The sequence below is a fragment of the Carcharhinus amblyrhynchos genome, chromosome 32, assembly GCF_965287045.1.
Source record: "Carcharhinus amblyrhynchos chromosome 32, sCarAmb.v2.hapA, whole genome shotgun sequence".
Lineage (NCBI taxonomy): Eukaryota > Metazoa > Chordata > Chondrichthyes > Carcharhiniformes > Carcharhinidae > Carcharhinus > Carcharhinus amblyrhynchos.
Genome location: NC_137355.1, coordinates 21759461 through 21775046, shown reverse-complemented (window position 1 = coordinate 21775046; position 15586 = coordinate 21759461). Strand labels below are relative to the sequence as shown.

At 47.2% G+C, this 15586-nt stretch overlaps 1 protein-coding gene across 1 annotated transcript in view; it reads right to left on the bottom strand.

Moving 5' to 3' along the window:
- The window catches only part of lingo1a (leucine rich repeat and Ig domain containing 1a), a 407454-nt gene that overhangs the window by 267015 nt on the left and 124853 nt on the right, over nt 1-15586 (bottom strand). Inside the window, exon 2 of the mRNA XM_080215987.1 lies at nt 12309-12376. The gene's annotated coding sequence lies outside the window, so the exon portion shown is untranslated. The remainder of the gene's footprint in view (nt 1-12308; nt 12377-15586) is intronic.

Genomic DNA, 15586 nt, shown 5'->3' with positions numbered 1-15586 from the left:
TGATGACCCTGAAATCATTGTCAGGAAAACCCATTTGGGTCACTAATGCCCTTTGGGGAAGGAAATCTGTCGTCCTTACCCGGCCTGGCTGACATGGGACTCCAGAGCCACAGCAATGTGGTTGACTCTCAACTGCAACTAGGGAGGGGCAATAAATGCCCCTTAAACAGCAACACTGACATTCCATGGAAGAACACGCAATAGAGTTGTCCTGTGGAATTATCCTGCTCCATCCGGTGCGGGAATCATAGCAGGCGTGACATGGAACATGAAAAGGTCTTCTGATTTGATTTGATTTATTACTGTCACATGTATTAACATACAGTGAAAAGTATTGTTTCTTGCGCGCTATACAGACCAAAGCTTACCGTTCATAGAGAAGGAAAGGAGAGGGTGCAGAATGTAGTGTCATCTTGGGGCATTAAGGGGCAATTACCATGGCCAATTCATTAACCAAACCCATGCAGACATGGGGAGAATGTGCAAATTCCACACAGACAGTGACCCAAGCCGGGAATCGAACCCGGGTCCCTGGCACTGTGAGGCAGCAGCGCTAACCCACTGTACCACCATGGTAACATCATGGTAATGTCACTGGACTAGTAATCTCGAGGCCCAGCCTGACAATCTGGGGAGATGAGTTCAAACCACAGCCCAGGAACTGGCGGAGTCTGGAATTAGAACATTCGTCTCAGCAATGCTAACTACGACTGTCGATTACTGCGGGAGAGGAGTTATGAAATGAATTCCAGGGTCCAGGCAGCTGAAGAAACAGCCACGAACAGCAGGCTAATTAAACCTGAGAACGTCTGAGGACTAGGAATTTGGTTGAGCGTTGGGACCTCACAGGGTTGTGGGATCAGAGCAGGGTGAAGGCTTGAGTTAAAGAGTACCCAGTGTCTGCCGCAAAGGATATCCGCTCTGCCTTCCTACTTCCTCAATAATCCTTTTTCCAAAACAGTTCATCTCTGGTTAATGAGGGATGGAGCAGTCTGGGCCACTCAGCATCTTATCAAAAAACACAATAACTCACACAAATCCACACAATTTCACTTGGGAACCACAACATCGTCAAGTAATGAGCTCCCATTAAAATTAATTACACCAAATAAATGCCGCCATCTTAATATTCAAACAGCGTTGCCCAGTGACTGGCTCCTGACAGCTCAGCAACTCTGAGATTTTTCAGCAGGAACCCGTTCACTCCCTGCCACTGTCTCGCAAAGCAGGGGCGGGTTCGAGAGAGAGCAAAGAGAGGGAGTGACAGAGAGGCAGAAAGGAGCAGGGAAACAAAGAAGAAAGTACGAGTGGGGAGCTCGAGTCGGGAGAGAGAGATAAGGAGGAGGAGAGAGAAAGGGAGAGTCAAAGAGTGAAGGAAAAAGCATTGAGAAGAACAGAGAGAGAGAGAAAGGAGAAGGAGAGAAAAAGAGAGAGAGGGGTAGAAAGAGGAAGGAAGAGAGAAAGAAAGTGACAAAAAGGGAAAGAAAGGGAGATAAATAAAGGGATTGAAACAAACTAAAAGCAGGAAGAGGCCATTCAGCCCTTTGAGTCTGTGTCGCCATTCATTTTGATCATGGCTGAACATCAAATTCACTATCTTGATCCCCCTCTTTCCCCTCGATCCCTTTAGCCCCAAAAGCAATGTCTAGCTTCTTCTTGAAATCAGACAATCTTTTGGCCTCAACTACATTCTGTGGGAATTCCACACATTCACCACCCTCTGGGTGAAGAAATTTCTCCTCACCTCAGTTCTAAAAGGTTTACCCCTTATCTTCAAACTATGACCCCAAGTTCTGGACTCCCCCACCATTGGGAACATTTTTTCTGAATCTACCTGTCTAACCCTGTTAGAATTTTATAGGGTTCTATGAGATCCCCTCTCACTCTTCCAAACTCCAGTGAATACAATCCTAACTGACTTTGTCTCTCCTCAAATGACAGACCTGCCATCCCAGGAATCAGCCTGGTAAATGTATAGATAGAGCGAGAGATTAAATCATAGGGACAGGAGTACATGTTCATAGCGCATTGAAAGTGGAGTCACAGGTGGACAGAGTGGTGAAGAAGGCATTCAGCATGCTTGGTTTCATCGGTCAGTAAAAAGTCTGACAACACCAGGTTTTAGTCCAACCTATTTATTTGATAATATACTCGCAAGCTTTTGGGTTAGCCCGTTCGTCAGGTGAAGGGGCTAACCCGAAAGCTTGCGAGTATATTATCAAATAAATAGGTTGGACTAAAACCTGGTGTTGTCAAGACTTTTTACTGTGTTTACGCCAGTCCAACGCCGGCATACCCACATCATGACTTCATCGGTCAGAACATTGAATACAGGAGTTGGGATGTCTTGTTGAAGTTGTACAAGATATTGGTAAGGCCACACTTGGAGTACTGTGTACAGTTCTAGTCAGCCTATTACAGAAAGTGTATTATTAAACTAGAAGGAGTACAAAAGAGATTTATTAGGATGCTACCGGGACTTGATGGCTTGATTATAAGGAGAGGCTGAATAGACTGGGACTTTTTTCTCTGGAGCGTAGGAGGCTGAGACGTGATCTTATAGAGGTCTATAAAATAATGGGGGGCATAGGTCAATTAGATAGTCAATATTTTTTCCCAAAGATAGGGAAGTCTAAAACTAGAGGGTATAGGTTTTAAGTGGGAGGGGAGAGATACAAAAGTCCAGGGGGCAATTTTTTCACACAGAGGGTGGTGAGTGTCTGGAACAAGTTGCCAGAGGTAGTAGTACAGGCAGGTACAATTTTTTCCTTTTAAAAAGCATTTAGATAGTTACATGGGTACGATGGTGTGATGACTTCAGCCAGGCTAATGAGGTTGGCTTGCTAGGGTAGGACTGCCTGATGAGTCTTTCCACGGGCACAGTTGACACCTTCCAGACCCGATGGGCACCGCAGGGGCTGGGGTGCATTATAATCACATTATGATTTAATGTTTTAAGTTTTCTTTCGAATTTGTTTTTGGTTTGGGCTGATCCTCCTCCTTTTTGGGGAGCTGCCCCTTTTAATTTCTCCCTATGTTAATTTGAGTTTGTTTATTTGGTTGATATGAAAAGAGGTATCTGATGGAGTCCTAACTGATAGTTAAATCAGGGAGCCTCATGCTCACTATTTAAAGCAGGTATGTCAGACTCCCAGCCAGCATTGAGCAGGAGGAACTGGAGGGCTCGCTATGTACAGATGCATGGTGTAAATAAAGTAACTTGGTGACGAGACTTTCATCTCCGTGGAGTTATTACAGATGGGTATGGAGGGATATAGGCCAAATGTGGACAATTGGGACTAGCTAAGTGGTGATAAAAAAGGATGGCACAAACAAGTTGGGTCGAAGGGCCTGTTTCCATGCTGTAAACCTCTATGACTCTATGCGAAAGAGAGAGGAAAGGGCCAAGACAGAGAGCAAGAGAAAAAGTGAGGTGAGGAAGAGGAAGGGGAGAGAAGGGAAAAGGCCAAGAGTGAGGGAAAGAGAGAGAGAATGGGAGTGTGAGCGAGAGGGAGAGAAAGTGACAGAGTGCAAGAGAGGGAGAAAGATCATATTGACAGTGACAAACCACAGATGGATCAGCAGAAAGACAACTTCCAATTATTCTTCAAATGATGCAGATGTTGGGTCTGTAATATTCAGTTATTCAATAATCTGGTTGATGTGTCTCTTTTGTCCGCAGAATGGAAGATGAAAGGGTTTAGATGACATTTGATTACTGCCATTTTGTATCTGTGCTACTTAATCTATATATTAACCAGGTCTTAACAGTAACCAGAATATCTTGGAGCAGCTGAAATATTCCAGTTATTACAGGTTTTGGAATAATGGCTAAAAGAACATGATTGGTCAGCGAGTAAATTGTGTCTGGAGAAGTCACAGCAAAATCCAGGAAAATGGGCCTCAGAGACAGAGCGAGGAAAGGCAGCGTCACAACCAATAAAAGGGAGAGGGAGATTAGAGAGAGGGAGGGAGAGAGGGGAGAGAGGGGCGTGCGATCAGAGAGGGAAAGAAAAGGGGGGACAGAGTGGAAGAAGGGAACGAGGGAAGGAGAGAGAGAGAGAGACAGAGGGTGGAGAGAGGGGAAGAGAGTGAAGGCAGGAAGAAGAGGAGAAAGATGGGAAGAGGAGGGGAGGGGAGAGACAGAAAGATGGGGAGAGGGAGTGAGAGATGGGGAGAAGAAGAGAAAGGAGGGGAGGGGGAGTGAGAGATGGGGAGTGGGGGAGAGATGGGAGAGTGTAGGCGAAGAGCAGTAAAGGTTACTTGCGGGCTCCCAAGGGGTGATAGAAAGTTGGGGGGAGGTTCCTTCCTGATTGGGGAGCTGGCATTGGGAAGGGAGGGTTCACTGTGGGGGTATTGTTGGTTGGGCCAGCATTTATTGCCCATCCCTAGTTGCCCTTCATTTCAGACATAGTGCTAACCACTGTGTCAGAGATTTACAACTTTTAAAGTTTATTAATTTATCACAAGTACATTAACACTGCAATGAAGTTACTGTGAAATTCCTCTAGTCGCCACACTCTGGCGCCTGTTCGGGTACACTGAGGGAGAGTTTAGCATGACCAATGTATCTTTGGACTGTGGGAGGAAACCGGAGCACCTGGAGGAAACCCATACAGCCACGGGGAGAATGTGCAAACTTCACACAGACAGTGACCCAAGCCGGGAATCGAACCCAGGTCCCTGGCGCTGTGAGGCAGCAGTTCTAACCACCGTGCTGTCCCAGAGAATAACAAAATAATCGAATAACAAAAGCAAGGAAAACGTGACCTCAAAACTGAAATGGGATGACATTTGCTTTTTCTGGTCCCAACTACTCCCCCTGTTGTGTTTGGCACTGATAGATTCACCTCCCTTACATTACACTCTGGGATCACAACTGGATCAGGTTGATTCAATTTCAGATCAGCTCCCCCCCACCACCCCCCCAATCGAAATAGTCAACAATGAACAATCTACGAGGTGGCAGGAATAAAACTCCAGCACTGCGGGGAAAGAGAAATGACCACTACCAAACGACAGACAGGAATGATCAGGCAACAACTACAGGGGTGGCTTTAGACAACAGATAGGGAGGTCGCAAACTGATAGGTAATGGGCAGAGATAAATATAACCGGAGGATGATAAACCAACCAGATGCTACACCTAAATCCACGAGAGAGTGAGAGACAGGGCGAATGTGACCGAGAGTGACTGGTGTAGGACTGAGGGCAATGTACAGCAGGAGGCAGTGACTGGATAATGAATTGATTAATAGGAGGTATTTAATTAGATTTACTGGGAAAAGCTGGCCTATTGCTCATTTCACACGTGTGTGTGCACTCACAGAGCGGTTAATGAGCCTGGTTCTCCAGCAGAAGCCTCATTATAGCTCAGAAAACTCAGATCCATAAGCAGCATGGGCCTGACACACAACCCCAACTGGATGGAGAGGTAAGTGGGTCATAGCTACATAGATGGAGGGAGAGGTGAAGTGAGGGAGGGGCAGAGAGGAAGGTGGAGGGAGAGCTAGAGGAGGCAGGTGGAGAGGCGAAGGGCTGGATGGGGGAGGAAGGTAGGGTGGAGGAGGGAGGATGGAGGGAGAGGTGGAAGAAGGATAGGAGAGAGGGTGGAGGGAAAGATGGAGAAAGGTTTGGAGGGAGAGGCAGAGGGAGGGGTGGAGAAGGAGGTGGAGGAGAGGTAGAAAAGACGATGGAGGGAGAGGTGGAGAAAGGGGTGGAGGAAGAGGCAGAGGGATAGGTGGAGGAGGGGATGGAGAGAGGGTGGAGGGAGAGGCAGAGGAGGGGTTGGAGGGAGAGGCAGAGGGAAAGGTGGTGGAGGAGGGTTGGAGGAGGCGGGTGGAGGGAAAAGCAGAGGCAGGGATGGAGGAGGGGTGGAGGAGGGAAGATGGAGGGAAGGGTGGAGGAGGGGTAAGACAGAGGATGGAGGGAGAGGCGGAGGGAGGGGTGGAGGAGAGGATGGAGGGAGGGTGGAGGGAGAGGCAGGGAGAGGGGTGGAGGGAAAGGTGGAGGGAAAGGTGGTGGAGGGAGGGTTGGAGGAGGCGGGTGAAGGGAAAGGCAGAGGGAGGGGTGGAGGAGGGAAGATGGAGGGTGAGTTGGAGGAGGGTTAGGACAGAGGATGGAGGGAGAGGTGGAGGGAGGGGTGGAGGAGAGGATGGAGGGAGGGTGGAGGAAGAGGCAGAGGGAGGGGTGGAGGGAAAGGCGGAGGGAAAGGTGGAGAGGTGGGTGGAGGGAGGGTTGGAAGAGGTGGAGAGATGGATGAGTGGATGGGGAGGAGAGACGAGGTGGTGGAGGGAGAGGTAGAGAGATGGATTGGTAAGAATACCGGAACTAGGAGCAGGAGTGGGCCATCTGGCCCCTCGAGCCTGCTCCACCATTCAATAAGATCATGGCTGATCTTTTTGTGGACTCAGCTCCATTTACCCGCCCGCTCACCATAACCCTTAATTCCTTTACTGTTCAAAAGTCTATCTATCCTTGCCTTAAAAACATTCAGTGAGGGAGCCTCAACTGCTTCACTGGGCAGGGAACTCCACAGATTCACAACCCTTTGCGTGAAGAAGTTCCTCCTCAATTCAGTCCTAAATCTGCTTCCCCTTATTTTGAGGCTATGCCCCCTAGTTCTAGTTTCATCCACCAGTGGAAACAACTTCCCTGCTTCTATCTTATCTATTCCCTTCATAATCTTATATGTTTCTATAAGATCTCCCCTCATTCTTCTGAATCCCAATGAGTATAGTCCCAGTCTACTCAGTCTCTTCTCATAAGCCAACCCCCTCAACTCCGGAATTAACCTAGTGAATCTGCACCCCCTCCAGTGCCAGTATATCCTTTCTCAAGTAAGGAGACCAAAACTGTACACAGTACTCCAGATGTGGCCTCACCAGCACCCTATACAGCTGTAACATAACCTCGCTGTTTTTAAACTCCATTCCTCTCGCAATGAAGGACAAAATTCCATTTGCCTTCTTAATTACCTGCTGTATCTGCAAACCAACTCCTTGAGATTCCTGCACAAGGACACCCAGGTCTCTCTGCACAGCAGCATGCTGCAATTTTTTAAATAACAGACTATTTTGCTGTTATTCCTACCAAAATAGATGGTCTCACATTTACCAACATTGTACTCCATCTGCCAGACCCTCGCCCACTCACTGAGACTATCTATATCCCTTTGCAGACTTTCACATCCTCTGCACACTTTGCTCTGCCACCCATCTTAGTGTCAATCTGCAAATTTTGACACACTACACTTGGTCCCCAACTCCAAATCACCAATGTATATCATAAACAACTGCAGTCCCAACACTGACCCCTGAGGCACACCACTAGTCACTGATCGCCAACCAGAAAAACACACATTTACCCCCACTCTTTGCTTTCCGTTAGTTGACCAATCCTCTATCCATGCTAATATATTACTCATAACACCATGCACTTTTATCTTATGTAGCAGTCTTCAGTGCGGCACCTTGTCAAATGCCTTCTGGAAATCCAGATACACCACATCCATAGGTTCCCAATTGTCCGCTGTGCATGTAATGTTCTCAAAGAATTCCAATAAATTAGTCAAACATGACCTGCCCTTCATGAACTCAAGCTGCATCTTACCAATGGGACAATTTATATCCAGACCTCAAGCATTTTCCCTACTACAGAAGTTAAGCTAACCGGCTTATAGTTACCTGCCTTTTGACTACTTTTTTAAACAGTGGTGTCACATTTGCCATTTTCCAATCTGCGATAACAGCCCCAGAGTCCAGCGAATTTTGGTAAATTACCACTAATGCATTTGCTATTTTTCGCGCCATCTCTTTTAGTACCCTGGGATGCATTCCATCAGGACCAGGAGACTTGTCTACCTTTAACTTACCCAACACTACCTCTTTCCTGATAATGATAATTTCTAGGTTCTCACCTGCCATAGCCTTCGTGCCATCAATTTTTGCCATGTTATTTGTATCTTCCACTGTGGAGACTGACACAAAATACCTCTTCAATGCCTCAGTCATTTTCTCATTTCCAGTTATTATATCCCCCTTCTCGTCCCCTATAGGACCAATGGATCAATGGGTGGTACATTTGTCGATACATTGTTGTTCAGTTTATTGATTATAGCTGACAGAATCCATCAGTGATGACAAATTTTCAACACTCAGATCCAAGCATAGAACCATTGAAATGTTGCAATACAGAATGAGGCTGTTCAGCCCATAGCCTCTGCAATGGCGGAAAAAAACCTAGCCAGCCATTCCAATCCCTCCCCCTCCCCCACCCCACCCCCACTTACAGTCTGTGATCTGCAGCTTTGCAGGTTAGACTGCTTCAGGAACTGACCTGGTTGCCTTCAGTGTAAGGATCTAACCAAGGACCCAAACGGAACATGACCACCCCCCACCTTGCAGGGCCAGTTACTGACAGAAGGATCAGGAATGCTTCCTCGGAATGCTTCCATCCCTGGACTGATAAAAGCTGGGATAACAGATAGTAAGAGGGATTAGTGACTGCGGTGTGACACACAACCCCACATTCTCTGATAATCTTACACTTAGTTTCCCTTTCAAGCTCTAAGCCCATAAGCCAAGTCAGTTTGCCGACTTTGCCAGGGCAGACTTTCTCCGCGACAGTTTAAGTTGGAATATTTCTGCAGATTACAACAGGGTCTCTCGCTTCCATCTTTCATCTGATTCAGAAGTCTTGTTGCAGACTGTTTGACCTCTGCCTGTGTAACGGTGTGACTTCCATTAGAGGACATGTATCGACATGGCTCCAACTCCATTAGCCATTAACGTCACTGAATCAAATCTATTAATCCCTGTTGTTTCCAATATTCCAAAGCAAGATTCTAGCGCGTAATCCTGAGCCATCCAAAGGTGTTTTTCAGTCTCACACTGGGATCTGTATTGACGAAAGGATTCCAGGAACAGGCAGGCAGCCGCTCTTTGTCCCCAGGATGAGCATTGATGGATATGTTGCAATTCCTGCATCTCTGAAGCCGGCAACTTAAAGAGGAAACGTCGTTACCGAATAATCTGCAGCATCTCGACCAGGGCGAGAAAGAACGTGAGGATGAGGGAACAGGACATTGCTGGAGAAGAGGGGAAAACAGGGAGAGGGGGTGAACCAGAGGTGGGGTAGGTAACAGGACAGGGGTGGGTGGGGGGGCAAGACAGAGTGAAGAACAAGATAGAGGCAGTGACGCAGGGGAGGTCAAATGTAAATGTCTGTTGACCTGGGTGGGACTTTCTGGTTTTGATGCGAGTGCAGCTGGAAAATCCTGCCCTATGTGTCTCGTACAGGTGATGCTGTCACATCAGCGAGTCAGCAAGTGCAACATTTGCTTGTCGTCGACAGTGCTATCAAGCAATAACCTGCTCAGTGATGCCCAGTTTGGGTCAATCAGCTCCTGACCTCATTCCAGCCTTGGTTCAAACATGGATAAAAGAGCTGAATTCCAGAGGTGAGGTGAGAGTGACAGCCCCTGACATCAAGGCTGCATTCAACCGAGGGCATCAAGGAGTCCTCGTGAAAATAGAATCAATGGGATCAGGGGCAAACTCTCCACTGGTTGGAGACATACCTGGTACATAGGAAGATGGTTGAGGTTGTGGAGGGTCAGTCATCCCAGTCCAGGACATCTCTGCAGGAGTCCCTCAGGGGAGTGTCCTTGGCCCAACCATCTTCAGCTGATCCATCAATGGCCTTCCCTCCATCATAAGGTCAGAAGTGGGGATGTTCGCTGATGATTCCACAATGTTCAGCACCATTCGCCACTCCTCAGATACTGAAGCAGTTCCTGTTCAAATGCAGCAAGATCTGAACAATATCCAGGCTTGGGCTGACAAGTGGCAAGTAACATTCGCGCTACACAAATGCCAGGCAATGACCATCACCGATAAGAGAGGATCTAACCATCGCCCTTGACCTTCAATTGACCAACACCATTACTGAATCACCCACTATGCAGTGGGCAGTATGGTGGCACAGTGGTTAGCACTGCTGCCTCACAGCGCCAGCTGGGTTCAATTCCCAGCTTAGGTCACTGTCTGTGTGGAGTTTGCACGTTCTCCGTGTCTGTGTGGGTTTCCTCCCACAGTCTTAAAGACGCACTGGTTAGGTGGATTGGCCATGCTAACTTCTCTCTCAGTGTACCCGAACAGGCACTGGAGTGTGGCGACTAGGGAATTTTCACAGTAACTTCATTGCAGTGTTAATGTAAGCCTTTCTTGTCACACTGATAAATAAACTTTAAAAACTATCAACATCCTGGGGGTTATCATTGACCAGTAACTGAGCTGAACTATCCATATAAACACAGTGGCTGCGAGAGCAGGTCAGAGGCTGGGAATACTGCGGCAAGTAACTCACATCCTGACTCCCCAAAGCCTATCCACCATCTACAAGACACAAGTCAGGAGTGTGATGGAATGCTCTCCACTTGCCTGGATGGATGCAGCTTCAACAACACTCAAGAAGCTCAACACCATCCAGGACAAAGCACCCTGTTTGATTGGCACCACATCTACAAACATCCACTCCCTTCACCACCGACACTCAGTAGCAGCAGAGTGTGCTATCTACAAGATACAATGCAGGAAGTCACCAAGGCTCCTTCCGAATGTTGGTAGAATTCTATTGCATGTTCTTGTGTCTCTATCTTGCACAATGAGGAACATGGACAAAAACTGACACATTGGAAGAGGTCTTCGTTGATGGTAGGTATTCTGAAGGGAGTGACCATCCATTAGTTGCCTCCTGTTGGCCATAGGTTTAATTTGCAAAACATTAGCTTGTACTACTCATAATCCCTGTGTTAATTTAACCCGTAACTCAGCAAAGTAATACCTTTCAGACTAAACTTCCACACCTTCATAACTATTACACCCAGCTGGACCCAATATACAGCCAGCCCATAATATCACCATGCAGCCTCCTCTCTGGAGCTTACACCCTGTTACGACACTAGAGCACCTTGATATCAAAAGTTTCACATCTCTCACTCCTTATCCTGGTCTCTCTACCTGCCTCTGTTCCCCTTTCTGTTCCCTCTCTCTCTCTCTCCTCTCTCCTGAAGTCACTACATTCCATTTCTCCTTCTCCAACTCCTTCATTCCATTCTGCACAACCCTTTCTCTTTCAGAGCCGGAATCTTTCTTAACTTTCTGCTTGGTAGGGTTGACTGTCATAGATCCTTTAGTGAGTTCCAGTTTTCGTGACAACTCTTCCCTCCCCGGCAGTGTTGGACTCAACTCCAACCTGTACTCACTGTTTCCTGAGATCTCCAGCCAGGGAATGCCTGCCCTCCCCCAATCCATCCCCCCACCCCCCTCCCCAACCCCGCACTGCCACCCCAGCATCACCTCCAACCCTTAAACTCAAACTGAGCAACATGTTGCACAAACACATCCTACTTGTCCAACGTTCTTCTACCTCACAATTGATCTCATTCTGTCTTATCTTTTGGGTTGAGCACCCAGTGGCCTGCCTCGGAGTGTCTGAAGGTGAAGAGTTACTGCCGGAGGATGGTGAGGGTGCAGGTGGTTGCAGCAGGAGTGAAAGCCCCATGGGAATTCAGCCTTACACCAATTTCCCTTCACCAGTGTCTCCCCTTTTAATTAGGATCACTCTAACAAAAAGCAGTAGTAGAGGCGGGTACAATTTTGTCTTTTAAAAAGTGTTTAGACAGTTCCATGGGTAAAATGGGGATAGAGGCATATGGGCCAAACGCAGGAAATTGGGATTAGCTCAATGGTTAATAAAAATAGGGCGACATGGTCATGTTGGGCCGAAAGGCCTGTTTCCATGCTGCAAACCTCTGTGACTCTAACTACAGCAATATGATACAGATATGAACAGCTGGAAGCTTTTTCCCAGGGCAGAAATGACAATTACAAGGGGCACAAGTTCAAGATAAGAGGGAAAGTTTCAGTGGAGATTGTGCGGGGGATTTTTTTTACACAGAGGGTGGTGGGGGGCCTGGAACGCACTGCCAAGTGAGGTAGTTGAGGCAGATACGTTAGCCACATTTATGACTTATCCGGATAGATGCATGAACAACGGGGAATAGAGGGATAGAGGCGGTTGGTCTGGATAGGATAACGTGATAGGTGCAGGCTTAGAGGGCCGAAGGGCCTGTTCCTGCGCTGTACTGTTCTTTGTTCTTTAGTTCTTTTGTCAGAAACATAGAAATCAGCTAGATGTTCAGAAAGATTAGCCTGAAAGCCTGGCACCTCCTTCTTCAACTGAAGCTGTTGGGAAGAAATGACCAGTGTCAAAAGATCGGAGGGAAGTAGATGATTCATTCCTACCTGTTAACAGTTTGGAGAGATCCCAATCCTTCAATCTCCTCCTCTGGACCTCATGCAGTCAGCGATCCCTAGATGGAGAGGTTGGACAGAACTTGAGCAGTTTGCTTAATCATACTTACATTTTGCAGAACACATCAACGGCCGTTCGCACACTTCAGCTCCATTCCAACCGTTTCCAAATCTTTATTACTGAGAGTGACAACTCATTTTATCACCATCTCAAAGGGGTTGTAGAGTTTCATTGCTATTCATTATCAATAAGTGCCTCAAAACACAGGCAAAAAAAACCTCACGTTATTCCCCCCCTTCCCGCGTTACAATCTCAGCTACAACAGTAGTTCTTAAGCGCAGGGAAATCTAATTATGATGTAAAAATGATTAGTGTCTGGAATTTGCACTGTCTGTAGTCAAGCTAGCCGCTTTTCTAATTCTGTACAAAACTAATGCAACAATCATTAATGTCGTTTAGCCAGATTGCTCATTATAACAACTGGGTGCTAACACATACCATTCAATAAACTTTACCACGTGGTGGAATACTCCCCTCTTGCCTGGAGGGGTGCAGCTCCATCAACATTCAAGAAACTCAACACCATCCGGGCCAGAACAAAGAACAAAGAAAATTCCAGCACAGGAACAGGCCCTTCGGCCCTCCAAGCCTGCGCCGACCATGCTGCCCAACTGAACTAAAACCCCCTACCCTTCCAGGGACCATATCCCTCTATTCCCATCCTGTTCATGTATTTATCCAGATGCCCCTTAAAAGGCACTCTCGTACGTGCTTCTACTACCTCCCCCGGCAGCGAGTTCCAGTACCCACCACCCTTGTGTAAAAAAATCTGCCTCGTACATTTCATTTAAACCTTGCCCCTCGCACCTTAAACCTGTGCCCCCTAATAACTGATTCTTCCATCCTGGCATAAAGTTTCTGACTATCCACGCTGTCCATGCCCATCATAATCTTGTAGACTTCTATCAAGTCAACCCTCAACCTCCATCATTCCAGTGAGAACAAACCAATTTTCTCCAACCTCTCCTCATAGCTAATGCCCTCTATACCAGGAAACATCCTGGTAAAGGCCTCTTCCTCTTCAAAGCCTAACCCTAACCCTTCTGGTCGTGTGGCAACCAGAATTGAACACTATATTCCAGGTGCAGCCTCACTAAGGTTCTATAAAGCTACAACATGACTTGCCAATTTTTAAACTCAACGCCCCGACCGATGAAGGCAAGCATGCCATATGCCTTCTTGACTATCTTCTCCACCTGCGTTGCCACTTTCAGTGACCTGTATACCTGTACACCCAGATCCCTCTGCCTATCAACACTCTTAAGGGTTCTGCCATTTACTGTATACTTCCCATCTGTATTAGACCTTCCAAAATGCATCAGGAGTGCTTGATTGGCATCATATCTACAAACATCCTCTCCCTCCGTCACCGACGCAAAGTAGCAGCAATGTGTACTATCTATAAGATGCACTGCAACAATTCACCAAAGATCCTTAGACAGCACCTTGCAAACCCTCAACCACTTCCATCTAGAAAGACAAGGGCAACAGCTACATGGAGACACCACCACCTGCAAGTTCCTCTCCAAGCCACTCACCATCCTGACTTGGAGATATATCGGCTGTTCCTTTGCTGTCACTGGGTCAAAATCCTGGAATTCCCTCCCTAACGGCATTGTGGGTTAACCCACAGCATGTGGACTGCAGCAATTCAAGAAGGCAGCTCACCACCACCTTCTCAAGGGCTACTAGAGATGGGCACACACACACTCACTCACACATACACACACACACACAATCACTCACACATATAAACACACAAACATACACTCACATACACAGTCATACACATATACTCACACACTCACACACACATATACTCACACACACACAGTCATACACATATACACACACACTCGTACACATATACTCACACACACACTCACATACACATATACTCACACACACACTCACACAGTCATACACATACACACACTCACAAACACACATTCACACACACACTCACACATACACACTCACATGCACACACACAAGCACACAGTCACCCACATATACTCACACAAACATTCACACACACTGACATACACACACACAGACATTCACATGCACACACACGCATATATAGACACACTCACATACACTCACACACACACATATAGACACACACTCTCACACACATGCACACTCACATACACTCTGTCACACTTGCACACACACTCACACATATACACACACATGCACATACATATGGACATATACACACATATACATACTTACATACACACACACACACACACACATAGAGACACACACTCATCCACACACACACACATACACACACTTTCTCATGCTCAGCAGAGGAAGTTTGATGGAGATTTTGACAATGGTAATGGGAGGTTAATAATGGGATGCTGAAGGTTAAACACATTGTCAAGGGAGGGAATGGACTGTTGGGGAGGGAGGTGGGGATAAGGGAGTGGGAGGTGAGGGTGGAGGGGAGTGAGGAGAGTGAGGGGCTGAGGGGATGAGGGGAGTGAGGGGAATGAGGGGGTAGGAGGGAGGAAGGATGAGGGGTGAGGAAGGTAAGCTGAGTGAGGGCAGAGATGAGGGGGATAGGAAATGAATACGAGAGTCTGTGATCCGCAAGGACAATATTCATTCCGCTTTGTGTGGGAATTCTCCCATTGCCGGGACAAGCTCGCAATTCGTGTCCGAACCTCGTGGGCAGCTCCTGTGAGACTCCAGCCGCACGATCCCCCCAGTACCCCCACCCCTCCCCCACCCGAATCTGGAGGCAGTGGGAAATCGAATGAGGGAAAATCTGGGGGGAAATCGATGAGCCAGCTATGTGTGTGAAAATGTGCTGGGTGCAGCCTTCCCACCGGAGCTGTGGGCGCAGTGGCGAGAGAGAGCCAGGAGGTGTCAGTGTCCGTGCCCTCACCGTGCCCGTCTGCAAAGCTCTGTCCCTGACTCAATCAGAAACACAAACCGGACTGGATACTCCTGATTACAGCTCAACAACACTGTACAATCAAATACAAGCTCAGAACGTGCTTTCTCACACAAATTCAATTTGATTTATTATTGTCACATGTATTAACAGACAGTGAAAAGTATTGTTTCTTGCGCACTATACAGACAAAGCATACCATTCATAGAGAAGGAAAGGAGACAGTGCAGAATGTAGTGTTACAGTCACAGCGAGGGTGTAGAGAAAGATCAGCTTAATGCGAGGTAGGTTAATTCA